The sequence below is a fragment of the Protopterus annectens genome, chromosome 2.part2, assembly GCF_019279795.1.
Source record: "Protopterus annectens isolate FY-2018-M chromosome 2.part2, PAN1.0, whole genome shotgun sequence".
Classification (NCBI taxonomy): Eukaryota; Metazoa; Chordata; order Ceratodontiformes; family Protopteridae; genus Protopterus; species Protopterus annectens.
This window is the reverse complement of record NC_056730.1, coordinates 143,770,045-143,783,647: the sequence shown is the minus strand read 5'-3', so window position 1 is coordinate 143,783,647 and position 13,603 is coordinate 143,770,045.

Here is a 13,603-nt window from a genome sequence, read left to right as displayed (position 1 = left end):
TTATAGTACTGCATCCCACCTGTATGATGTCAGGCTGGTATCAGTAACATATCATGCAGTACAGTCTGGCTACCATAGGGAATGTATAATGTGGAAGCATCAACATTCCTAGGATACCTATACAGAGACAGATATATGCAGATACATACATATATATATATATATATATATATATATATATATATATATATATATATATATATATATATACATATATATATATATATATATATATATATATAGATATACATGTAACTACACATACACACAGAGATATGCATAAGAAGATACATATGTAGAAGGTGCACACAATATGGAACAGCCACTATGCCTACATTTGCCACCTTACCAACTGGACACTGTATGAGCCACCCATACAAATGACAATTGTTGCCTGCAACATATACCCACAGAGATGTCAAAGGATATTACACCACAAACAGGTGTGCATACATGGGAAAGCTTTATTTGTATACTATTACAGTTCTATATGCCATATCATATAGCTGTTTAGACACTGACATACATATAAACAGAGTAATGCGACTGTGAAACAGTTATATTAATACAGTAGTCTGGAAAGGTTTACATATGTTGCTGTCCAGGCCGAGGCCTTCAAGTAGTACAATAGTAAAGACAGACTGGGCCACAGGATACCAATCAGTCAACAGTAAGTAATACAGATGTACAGTCCAGCAGCCTCTATCTACACTCTGTACACAATTCCTAGGGGGTAAAGACCTCACTTGACACAATGGGATGTGTCCGTTACATAACAAGGCATAACTGACACCAGCACAATCACACTGACAAACAGAACAGTCTGTTTGGCAGGAAGCAGTAGATCTGCATTTACCCAAGGTGAATTGTATGGTAATGTACATTCAGATACCTTAAGGCAGCTTACTCCTGATACCCCCACATGTTGTAACAGCCTAGGTTAGTTATGGTGCATCCCCCTGACTCAATAATACAGGGCCATATACCACTGTTACATACACTGGCCTCTGGAGTGAATAAGGGCACACATGTATTGTGTAGGTGAATCCCACACATATATGGACCCAACCCCACAATATGTGTGTGGGACACAACAGCAGTGTACTGATGGCAGGAATGGCAGTATGAGATAATCACAGACCACTACATAACAACCCCTGACAGCATGTCATATGTACAAAGCCTGGTATGTAGGTGGAGGACAGAGGCTGGAACCCAGGCCCATATGTGTAAAACTGTTGTCATACACTAAGCAAGTCGCTGGTGTTACAGAATAGTCTGCAACATACCCTTAGTCAGAAATATGAAGTTAGAAACAGAAATGGATGTAGCCATGTACTGATAGCACTCAACGCACACACACACACTACTAGTGATATATCTGACACAAGACCTGTGTGGTGGACAGACAAAACATAATAGGCACACCTCTGGTCATCAAGTGGATAGGCCCACAGTTGAGAGCTATGCAGACAGACTGCATTCCACGTTAAACCAGTATGTACACACAAACCCTGTAACACCAGTGCTATACAATGCATACAACAACACTACTCACACTCTGTTTATAGTTCTGGAACCTCCTACAAATATGTAGCTGGCCTGAGTGTGCAGGTTCTCCTGTAGCAGGTATTGCTACCTGCTGTCCATAACACCGCTGCCCACACACAGGAAGGATGTCCATCAATCAGGAAAGGTAAAGGGACAACGTCCACATGATGTAGGGATTTATAGTAGTTGGTTGCCATGACAGTGGTAATTGGAAGTACTACACAGCATGCTGCATGCAGGTAGCAAGTGGAGGACACTGACTGATGCAGAGGCCATCACCTGATCATTGGCATCACCTACAAAATCCATGCTGCAGTCTATGCAATGCACCTCATTCCATTTACTGGAGAGAGACTGAGAGAGAGAGAGTGCATGTAAGGCAAAAAAAACATCATGCAGACCATCCAAAAGAGACTTCATTCCCAGAACAGGTATGTGAGGTATAAATGCATGTAACTGACCATAGTACTTAGTCCATAATAATGGGATAGATGATGTGGAATGATGTATATGTGCCTTCAGGTGTTGTTGCTGTAATGATGTTCAGCTGAATAACTGCTAAGGACAATAGAGTCCACCCTGTGGGTAGTGGGCCATACCTGTCAACCGTGCAGAGCAGCACTGACTGATAAAATGTAAGCTATCATAGTGTGTGTTGTGTAATGGGAAGTATGTATATTACTGTGGCTAATAGCTGGTGGCGGAAGTAATGCCATAATGATGGACACATGGGTTCCACAACCCACTTCTTGCAGGATACTCAGGTTAACCTGTATTGTAGCATGCAGGAATGCCATAGGGGTGTAATAGGGTTACCTGCAATCTGGCCCTACAGATACCCCCCTAATGTCAGGCTGTGTCCATATGTGGCACCTGTCTGTGCTGTAGCAAGGCAGAACAGTGCATCTGTGCAGGAAGGTGTTGCGAGATTGTGGACCTAATGTCTGAATGTATCCCACATATAGGTATGCATATGTGTACACACACACACACACACACACACACACACACACACACACATATGTATATATATATATACACACACACACACACATATATATATATATATATATATATATATATATATATATATATATATATATATATATATATATACCCATGTGTAGACATATATATGAACACATATATACATCAAATGTACACATATATAGATAGATACCTATATGCACATGTCTACATATATACAAACACACACATATATGTATGTAAATACATGTCCCCTATATTACCACCACAGTGCTGCATGCTATGTGCAAGGAAACAGTAGCAATACACACAGATATCTACAGCTGTCAGTGTATGCAACATGGACAGGTATGTCACATGTGAGCCCCTTGTTGGAACCACATTGCCCTTGTCTGTGAAGTATGGAATGGGAATATGGAGAAGTATGGCAGGTGTAGTTGTGGAGGTGGTCAGTGTTGGTAGATATAGAGGACAGTCTACAGTGGTGGTATGTGACACATGTGGTGGGTAAACACCCTGGATGGTGTGTGTGGTCTGTGATGTGAATGCCCCATGGGTCCCAGTATGGATACAATGGGAACAAGCCTCCCACCCACTGCTACTCACAACAGCAGTCCGCATCCCAAAGGTGCCTGGCCTGGAGGCTGAGCAGGAGGAGCATGTCAGCCCTGTGAATGTTTACTGTGTGCCTCAAGGAGATGTAGCACATCCCACATGTGTCTGTGGAGCCCGTTATGGAGCAGAACCGGGACCTGGCCTCAGGGGGCAGGAATATGTCTGTGTGTGCCCCCAGGGGGGACAACATCCCCTGAGTTGGTTTCCCCTGACGGTATTGCTGAACCAGTACATGAGGAGGCCCCAGGATGAGTCACATATGTAATGTGGCCTGGTAACATGGGCAGATGAGTTTGGAGAGGTGGTTCTGCGGGCCAATAGTACATACACATGCTATTGTGCCACTGTTATAGAACATATGTCGGTAGTAATAGTCTGCACAATTCCAGAACATGTCCAACAGCATGCATAGATAACCCCAATAACACAGAATGTCAGATGTGCAGCAAACACATAGCAAGCATACCACAGGCATATATGGAGCCATTGTGGCCCTGGCAGTGGCATGCAGGTGAATAGTCTGTAACAGGCCAGCAATGACAGTGTCCACACAGGGAACATGGCTACAAACACATTGCACAAAGCGTGGTGCAGTACAATATCTGCCCCACTGGTAGGTATGCTGTAGCCATACCTATTGACTTGTGTGTACAGTTTGTTGTCACTGATATGGTGGGGGGGTGACAGTGATGTGTATTAAGAACTGTGGTAACCTTGCTGCATGACTTGCTCACACCTGTGTCCATCTTTATGTCTTTCAGGCAAGATGTCCTATGAAAGGCTGCCAGCATACTCAGCAGCTGAAAATGACATTCTGGTGAACAACCTCATACAGCACTATGCAGTCTTGTTTGGCTGGTCCGCCCATGATCAGCAGGAGTGGACCGCCCTGTGGAATGACCTAGTCCACAGGGTCAATGATGTCTGACTGCATAACCGCAGTTATGAGCAGGTCCAATGTCATCATTCTGACCTGCTTTGCAATGCCCGTCGGCATGCTGCTGCAGTCCAGGGGGATTACCTCACCACAGGGAAGGCCATGCCATCCATCCCCCCCACGACATGTGTGGAGGAGCCCCTAGCCAGCCTCGTGGCACCTGCCCGTCCACATAGCAACCAACTGCCAGACACCTTCGTGGAGCTGGGAACCACCCACACACTGGCCGAGGAGCATGCAGGTAAGGCCACAGGGCACATCAGTAGACCACTGTTGCATATACATCCGCACTGGTACAGGTAGATCATGCATATTTGACATGTCATAGATATATTTTGTTGCTGCATAGTAGTGATAAACAGATGTGCATATGTGGTAGCATTGTGGACATGTACTGTTGATTGTATTGTAATGCTGCACCCACCATGTAGCAATGCCACAGGTGTGGCCACTGACTTTGCATCTCTCACCCTCTTCTGTAGGTCCTTCCGGTATACCACCAAGGCAGCAGCCTGTAGCTGGTGAGTATGGTTTATGTAGATGCTTGGCACTACACCAGGCATGTAATGGCGATGGTATATTCCATGCACAATATCCAACACACCTACCCAGAATTCATGCTGTACATGTGCACATATTGTTGCTGTTAAATGCACAGCATCACAGTGGTGACCATGATGGGGTATTGGAAGGGTATGTCAGACACCTGCATGATAACTAACATCCTGTCATTGGGGAATGTGTCCACAGGGAGTAACATAATGGTGGGAGACATGGCCTACAGTAGGGACATGTTTGGAACAACACCCATATACAGTGCAACACCAGTGTATATACCTGTAGGACAATGGCAACTGTTGCAGAGTTACACTATGGCATAAGGCATTACTGTGGTCCACATTATCAGCTGGGACTAGGCTGTAACATGTGGTGTTCAGTGTATGGGACACTGCAAAGTGACACACGTATAGGCCTTACTTGTCAAGCATCTGCAAAAAGGCTGAAGTGGGGGCATGTCAGCATGACACACAAGTGCACTGCAGCAGGGATCCTAAGGATGCTAAGAATGGCTGTATCTGCACATAGTCAGGGTCAGAAACTGTGGCAGATGTAACCCTACTCCCACAGCAATAGTGACGGCAGTGTGTGAACACCATGTGCACAAGAATAGGCTTACAATCATGCAGATTAGGGGGACATGTGTAGGGCAGACTGAACATACACTGGCAAATGCAGATGGCCCATGCTAGTATACCTCTGCCAGGAGTAGTGACTGCTGTAGTACACATAACAATAGGTGCAACAAACAGTCATGATAAGGGTGTGCACACACATGCCCACACGGAGTGTATGCATCACAGTCAGCATCCACACACCTAACACATTCCGCATGTGAAAGTACAGGATATATGTCATATATCGGGCTCATGTACTGTTAATATATGCGGTGATGTGGTCCCATGGCAGATCAAAGATGGGTGCGTCATATCAATAAGGGTGTGTACACCCCCCCATAGCCATGGTATGCTCTGATGGTTGCCACTGTAATAGTATTGGATTGGTCATACATGGTCCGCTGATGTTGAGAGCTGTAAATCAGACATCAGGCATTCACAAATGACATCTGTCCACATATCATCCCAGGTATGTGTTGCTGTAAAACATAGGGGTTGTGAGCTGACCTAACTGGCACAGTACTACACATTCAGCAATGCATTGTACACCTGTAAGGTGTGGTGCACAGTACATGGCAGGGTGCAGAACAGATGCACAGCAATACTGTGTACATGGGTGCAGTAGTATCCAGGGGAAGGGACATCACCTAGTGACACAGCATATGCATCACACACATGTATACTGTTGCTAACATGGATTGACTATAGCTGCACTGCATGCTGTTGTGTACCATATGCTATACATGTTGACAGATGGGTAATAGGACTGTGTGTACTATCATTGTGCAGCCTCACCTGTATGTGTGTGTGTGATCCTGGTGGGTAGTTAGTTTGTCTGTAGGGTCACTCTGGTGAAGTGGAGGGAGGTTGATGTATGTAGAATGCATGTGTGCATGTGTGTGTGTTTGTGTGGGTGGCCATGTATGCACATGTGTGATTGTGGGGTTGTTCATACAGCAGTACCTCCTATTGGGATCGTACAGTACATGGACATGGACTGCCACATTACACACCAGGAATACTTGTCATGTATGTAATCACAGGGCAGCTGATAGTATAATAAGGTCTGTAGCATGGAACAGGCATTGAGAGGGAAGGTAGACACCAGGTATACCCTTAATATCACAGTCAGTAGAGAGGTGACCAATAACCCACTTATGCAGCACTACAGATGCATTGGGGAAGTACTAGTCAACACCAGGGAGTGTATCCATATATTACAGTTGTCACATGATAGGTTGATTGAGCAGCATATCTGGCATGTACTGAGCAATACATACACATGACACACCAGTGCATGATATTATGGAGTGAACATAGTAGCCCACACATTTAGGGACCATGCTCATGATGTCCGGACATACACAAGGTGAACACTGACTGACAGCAGTGAGGCCATCTAAAACCATTGCACACAGGTCAGGCAGGTAATGTAGTAGCAGGTCTTGTGTTGTGATCACTTGTCTAGGCATTTAGAGGACTGATATGTTAATGAGTGGTATCAATGTGTGTATGTTACCAAGTGTGATGCAGGATGGGGAACACAGGGAAATATATGTGGGACTGTCTGTAAAGTCATGGACAGGTAGATATTACGGTGGTGTGTGTGTGTGTGTGTGTGTGTGTGTGTGTGTGTGTGTGTGTGTGTGTGTGTGTGTGTGTGTGTGTGTGTGCGTGCGTGCATGTGTGTGTGTGTGCATGTGTGCATGTGTGTGTATACTGTTAGGCAATTCTGTACAGGTTTTAAAGTGTGTTTATTGTTTTCCCCCACAGGTGGCGAGATGGGTCAGGGTCCCTCCAGCATGCAATCTGATGTTGGTGTCCATACAGACACTGAAGATGATGATAGTACTGTTGAGACACAGATGGGGTTGTCAGGGGCTGAGACAGTGCCAACATTTGACATCCCCCTTTTTAGCTACCTCAACCCCACACACAGTTTCAGTTCCTATACATACCCCATCACCAATGGTCATTGTAGAGGGACAGCTGGCTTTTGGTGGCAGTGCACAGGAAAGTGTGGTAACCATGCTTACTGTGTCTGGTCGCAGCAGGCATAGCCAGATGTCCTGCAGGGCACCACATAGGCAGATGTGCCAGGGATCTCGTGGTAGGGCCGCTGGTCATCATGCCCCTGGCAGACATGGCACAGCTGGTCCCAGCAGGCACATATTTCAGACTGTCATGGCAGGGCAGGCACATATAGAATGTTACACCAGACAGGGCCTGAGGCTGCAGAGGGCTGCTCTCATATCTGCAGGTGACAATGCCCATGAACTGGCTGGTGCCATCTGTGCATTAACTGAGTTCATGGATAGATGGTCTGGTGAGATGATGGCCCTCATCGACTGTGGTCTGTCTATGCTTGAACATGTGGTGGGAGTGTGGTGATGGCTGCGTGGATGTAGGCCAGCAACACCAGCAGCTGGCAGTCAACATGGACATGCTAGGACACAAAGGGGAGTCCCATAATGGCAGTACCAGCCCCGGCATTGTGGGAGGGGTGCTGCCACACCACACCACAGCAAGCCATGAGCACATATTCCTGGCCAGTCCCAGGAGGAACCAGGTTCCAGCGAACATATGTCATCATCAGGTGAGAGTAGCACATCGAGGCCTATACCTGGACTTGCCCATGGAACCCCTGGCAGGCACAGTCCAAGTGTCCATGGCTGGAGGCAGTGAACTGCACACCCTGCCAGGTGTGGTCTGCAGCTGTCCATAAACACCTGTGTAGGGCAGCCACAAGGCAGAAATGTGTGCATGCATACCCACACACTATACAAACACACCTAGGGCAACCCCATACCTACACACACCACATCACCACACCCAGTTCACCTCAGTACACCCCTCACACACACACACATGGTGTCAAATGTATGGCCCACCCTCGGCCTCTGGCAAACCAACAACATACCTTGTGCATATGATGATAACTGTGCCACATCCCTGTCATCCATACCATTGATGCAGGGACAGGCTAATATGGTTCTGACACATATGGTGACTGTACTACAGTGTACCACAGTACTTCAGTGTAACATGTTGTAAGGAGTAAAGTGTAATGCATATATGTCAGGTAGTGTAGCCATCCAGCAATGATGCATTATAGCTGTTAGTAACACTGGTTGATTGTGGACTGTATAATGTTATCCATTTGTGTTGTAGGTGTACATGTGTCAGCACGAGGATGGTCTGCAGTCATATTCCACAATGGGGTATGGCACTGTGGTGAGACCATGGCTGTGACATTTCGGGTGTACAGTTGAACACATGTCACAGGTTTGTATAACAGTTATTGTCTGTGCCACTTGGACAGGTGACCCGCTGGGGCATGTATAATCTGCAACCTGATGTAGACCCATCCACATACATGCACACTCTTAATTGGCAACACTGGGACTAGACCCCTACCTAGGTATGTAGTGATACTGAAGTGTGTGGCTTCCATTGCACACACCACACAGCATTTAGGGTGAGGTGTGTTCCAGGTTAAATGTTACATGGAGAACATCACCAGCCATGTACAGTATGCTAATGGGGTATGTAATGGGTGTATATGGACAATACATAGTGTGACATACCTTTGTATACACATTAACAGACACTTAAAAGGCAGACACACATCTGCAAGACCTGGGTCTATCGCTGATAACTAACTTCACCATGTGTCCAATGTGTTACAGGTAGACTGCACACAGCACATGCATAACTGGCCTGGATTGTGGTATCAGTTACCTGTATGGTTGATGGTGACAGTGGTAACCATAACGTGGTACATGGGACATATACCGGGTGTACCTTGGTGTAATGACAGTGTACACAGCACCCACATCCCTATACTCAGTCATGCACATGTACACATGTGTCAGTACTGGAGTGCATCGCTGCAGGTGGTCATAGCTGTGTACCTAACTATTGTCCAAGGAGAGATGGGTTGTGTAGGGGTTATGTGTACAGTGATATCCTGCCACCTGCCATGTGGCAGCAGGCAATCTATCGACAGACACTACTGCGGTGACACTCAGGGTGAGAGTGACATATGTCAACCATTCCTCCAGGTGCCTCCTGCACATGGCCACTGAGGTGATCAAGTTAACATTCTGCAACATGCATTACAACACATGGTTAGTGTCTGTGATGGAGACCTGTACCCAAGCATGTTCTGTTGACTGTGGTAGTGTAGTGGAGGTACCCATGGTATGTGGTGCATACAGGGTATCTCCAATATGTGCCAGTTCTTACACAGCTGGGCAGAAATGTCAGTGTCAACCAAACTTATGATGGCTGTACATATCCCAGCTGGATACCTGCCATCTGCACATCTGTACAGGGACTGACAGTCATCAGCTTGGCAAGAAGCTATGCAGTAGGATGAATGTGTTGACAAATAGACATTTGGCAACGATATGAATGCCATACCTACATGTCAGGAGCCCTCGCTATCATGTGATGTACAGACGGTAGTCTACAGTTACATTCCACATGTCGGATCATTACCCAGTAGGGGTTATATACTGTGACACAACTCACACACCAGGGATACAACAGGGAGGTCTCAGAATCCAGTTATGCCTGCAGGTGTGCCTGTTGTCAGTACAACATTTAGCACTCTACTCTTGCCTGGGTAGGCACTGTCAACAGTAGTACTGTTTTGATACACTACATGCCAGTGTGACAGCACATACCCTGGGCTACTACCCCTGTATGTAACACAGTCACATGGATAACAGTGCTGTACAGGCCTCATATACATCTGTGTCCCACATGACACTCGCATCCCTTGCTACTGTAATGACAGCACATAGGCGCATGAATTGTACATGGCATTACATACACTTAATACAGATGTCATTACCCTGCTATGTTATCAGACTGGGTGGTGTGAACTGGTTACTAGGGCTAAGCCATACTTAGCAGGTATCAACATTGCTGCAATATAACAGCTAAGCTGATTTGCGCATTGGTAAGCGAAGCCTACACTGTGTAAGCACCCATACGTATACCCGTAGCTTAGCACCGGTTAGCTTCACACAAAATGCACTTAAAGCTGCTCAAAACTGCCTTAACCACTCTGTATCCGACAGCCCTTGTTCTGCCCTGCAACAAAATGAACAGCCCTTGCAGGTCTTGAACCCAGGACATTGTACACTAAAGTCACAACACTTGACCACTACACCATGACCACAGTGAAGACAGCCGTTGCTTGAACAAATTGCCTTTACTTCTGCAATTGTGTAGTATTTGTTATTAATATGACTGTTGCATCACATATGTTGTTTTATCATAATGTACACATAGCGGATACATACAGTGAGATACATCTGGGAGTGTATACACAACCGTGAGGCTTATACATGACAGGAATATGGATATATACATACAATCTGTTGATATATGTCTACATGTGCATACACATGCATATGCATACATATGTCTGTATACACATCTGTATAGTGCAACATATATAAGGCCATGTGGACATCTCTTCATATGTAGATGTAGATATATATATATATATATATATATATATATATATATATATATAGATATAGACATATGAATATATAGTTATATATGTATGCACATCCTATGTGTACAGATATGCCTATTTATGTAGATACATATGTAGATATCTATAACTATATGCGCATACATATCTATTCTGATATACCTATTACTGTCAATATATATGTAGATATCCATAAGTATATGTGCATATGTATCTCTATCTGTATATGTGTAGACATATATTAATAGGGTCATAGGTAGGTACTAGGCTATCGGCCCTAGGGCTTGTACAAGCTTAGCCAAAAAGGTACCCTGGTTTTCGCCACCCAAGAAAATTAGTTTCCTGTGCCCCTGTTGATCAGAGCCACAGAGGTGATCCCTGGGGTGAATTTCCTATTTCCCATCCAATCATCAAGATTTTTTTGAAGAGTGCTAATGAGGAGCTTTGCTTGATATAGATAGGTAGTTTGTTCCAGAGTATGGGAAGTCTCTGGGACAGGAATCTATCCCTCCAACATGTTCTGTTTAATGTGGTGACAAGGTTTAGGTCCCTAGAGCGTGCAGCTTGGAGGGATTGGGATTTCTTTAAGTGGAGCATGTCCAAAAGCTCTGAGTTTGACATAGCTTTGTATGTTAGGCAGAGATCGCCTCTGAGTAGGCGATATGCAACAGAGTAAAGCTGGAGTTTTTTGAGACGGTCTGCGTAGGACATCTGTTTGAGGCCAGTAATTCTCTTTCTGTGGCCTTTCCAGTTTTTGTAGATGTCTTGTGAGGTACATACCAAAAATGGCATTGTGCTCCATAATGGGTCTAACGAGTGACGAGTAGAGAGGAACAATTACCTCTTTTTTCCTAGATGAGAAACCTTTTGTGATGAGGTGTGCCACATAAAAGGATTTCCTAACTACTGTGACGATGTGAGTCTCAAAGGAGAGACTACTGTCCACCTGTGTTCCAAGGTCTCTTATCACATTTTGTGTGTTAAGTAGACTATCATCTATGTGGTAGCTCATGGGTACAGAGATCTTACCAAAGGGGATGACAATGCACTTTTTGGCACTGAGCCTGAGGCCATGGCTTTGACACCATGCATCTGTCTCAGTGAGGCCCTTTTGTAGGATGTCCACATCATTAGAAGTTTTGATTATGGCTCCTAGTTTGCAGTCATCTGCAAACTTCATTAGCCAAAAACCTTCTGTGTTAGCCTGCACTTCAGAAAAGTAGATACCAAGCAGGAGAGGACCCAGGACTGAACCCTGTTGATACTCCACTTGTCACTGGTCTGGTGAGATTTGGAGTCTGATACTTTCACAGTGTGGGTTCTGTCAATGAGCCAGTTGGCAACCCATCTTGTGACATAGGGATTTATACCTAGTTTAGTGAGTTTATCTATAATTCCAGAGTGGGGGATGGTGTCAAAAGCCTTTGCGAGATCTAGATAGGCTGAGTGAGCCACCTTACCCTCGTCTACGGCTTTGGTGACTGCTTCAAAGAAGTCAGTCAGGTTTAGGAGACATGATCTGCCTTTTACAAACCTGAACTGAGTGGGGTCTAGAATTTGGAGATTACCAGTGTCTTGGTTTATAAGTTCCATGATGATATGTTCCATGGCCTTGCAGACCAGGCTCATTAGGCTAATGGGGCAGTAGTTCCCAGGGTCCATGGTGGCTCCCCCTTTGTGGAATGTGCCATTCAGTGGGCACAAAGCTTGAGGTGAGGCTATGATTGAACATGGTGCCAGTTCATTTTGCAGTTCATGTAGAATGCAGCCTGGGATATTGTCAGGTCCCATGGATGCAGTGTTCTTGGCTTTGGAGAGTGTGGTTTTTACCTGTGCAGCCATGATTACAGGAACTTTGCATTCTTCTGGTATAGATATGGGCCCTTTAGAGGGTGGGGGGGTAAAGTTAGCACTGAACCTATCTGCCAGGATGTTGGCAATATCAGTTGGTTCTGTATATTTAGTGCCATTGTGCTGTAACTCAGAGCAGATCTGAGTGTTGCCATTGAGATTCTTGACATAGCTATGGAATGCTTTGTGGTTGTCTTTAGAATCAGTGGCGATTTTGTTTTCATAACTAGCTTTGGAGGATTTTATGAGAGATCTCAGCTTCTTACTGAGGCTGACCAGGGAGTTCTTCAAGTCATGGGATTTTACTCTTTTTTGCAACAGTTTCTTTCTTCTGTTGTAGAGTTTGTTTATGGCAGAGGACCACCAGATTGGCTTCCTTTTTTTGGAGGATAGCATCTTGGTTCTGTTAGGGATAGCATGATCCATGCACTTGTGTAAGTGCTTATAAAGTGCATTTGTGTAGGATTCAGCAGTTGTACCTCTATTCTCCATCTGCATGGGTGTTGTGAAGTTTGCTGCTTCTGTCTTAAGAAGCATGAATTTGGCTTTGGAAAAATCTTTACGGTGGTGTCCCTAATGGGGGGTGGGGGCGGGATGTGGATGTCTAGGCTGATTAGCTTGTGGAGAGATCTGACCAACAAGGAATTGACCTCTTGTGGGGAACACCAGTCGCCCATGTTGGTAATGACCAGGTCTACGATATTGCTGCCCCTGGTAGGGGTGTGGATAAGTTGATCCAAGGCATTGGAATTTATGAATTCCAGAAAACGCTGAGCAAAAGAGTTGGTGCATAAGTAGTTTTCCCAGTTAATGGTGGGGTAGTTGAAATTGCCCATTATTAGGGTGTTGGATTATACCCTAATATTTTCCAGTGTATCAAGAAATGAGGACTGGGAATCCTGGGGCATGTCGGGGGATCTGTAGCAAGTTACAATTTGGATTGTGGTTTTGCCCAGACTTAGTTGCACTTGG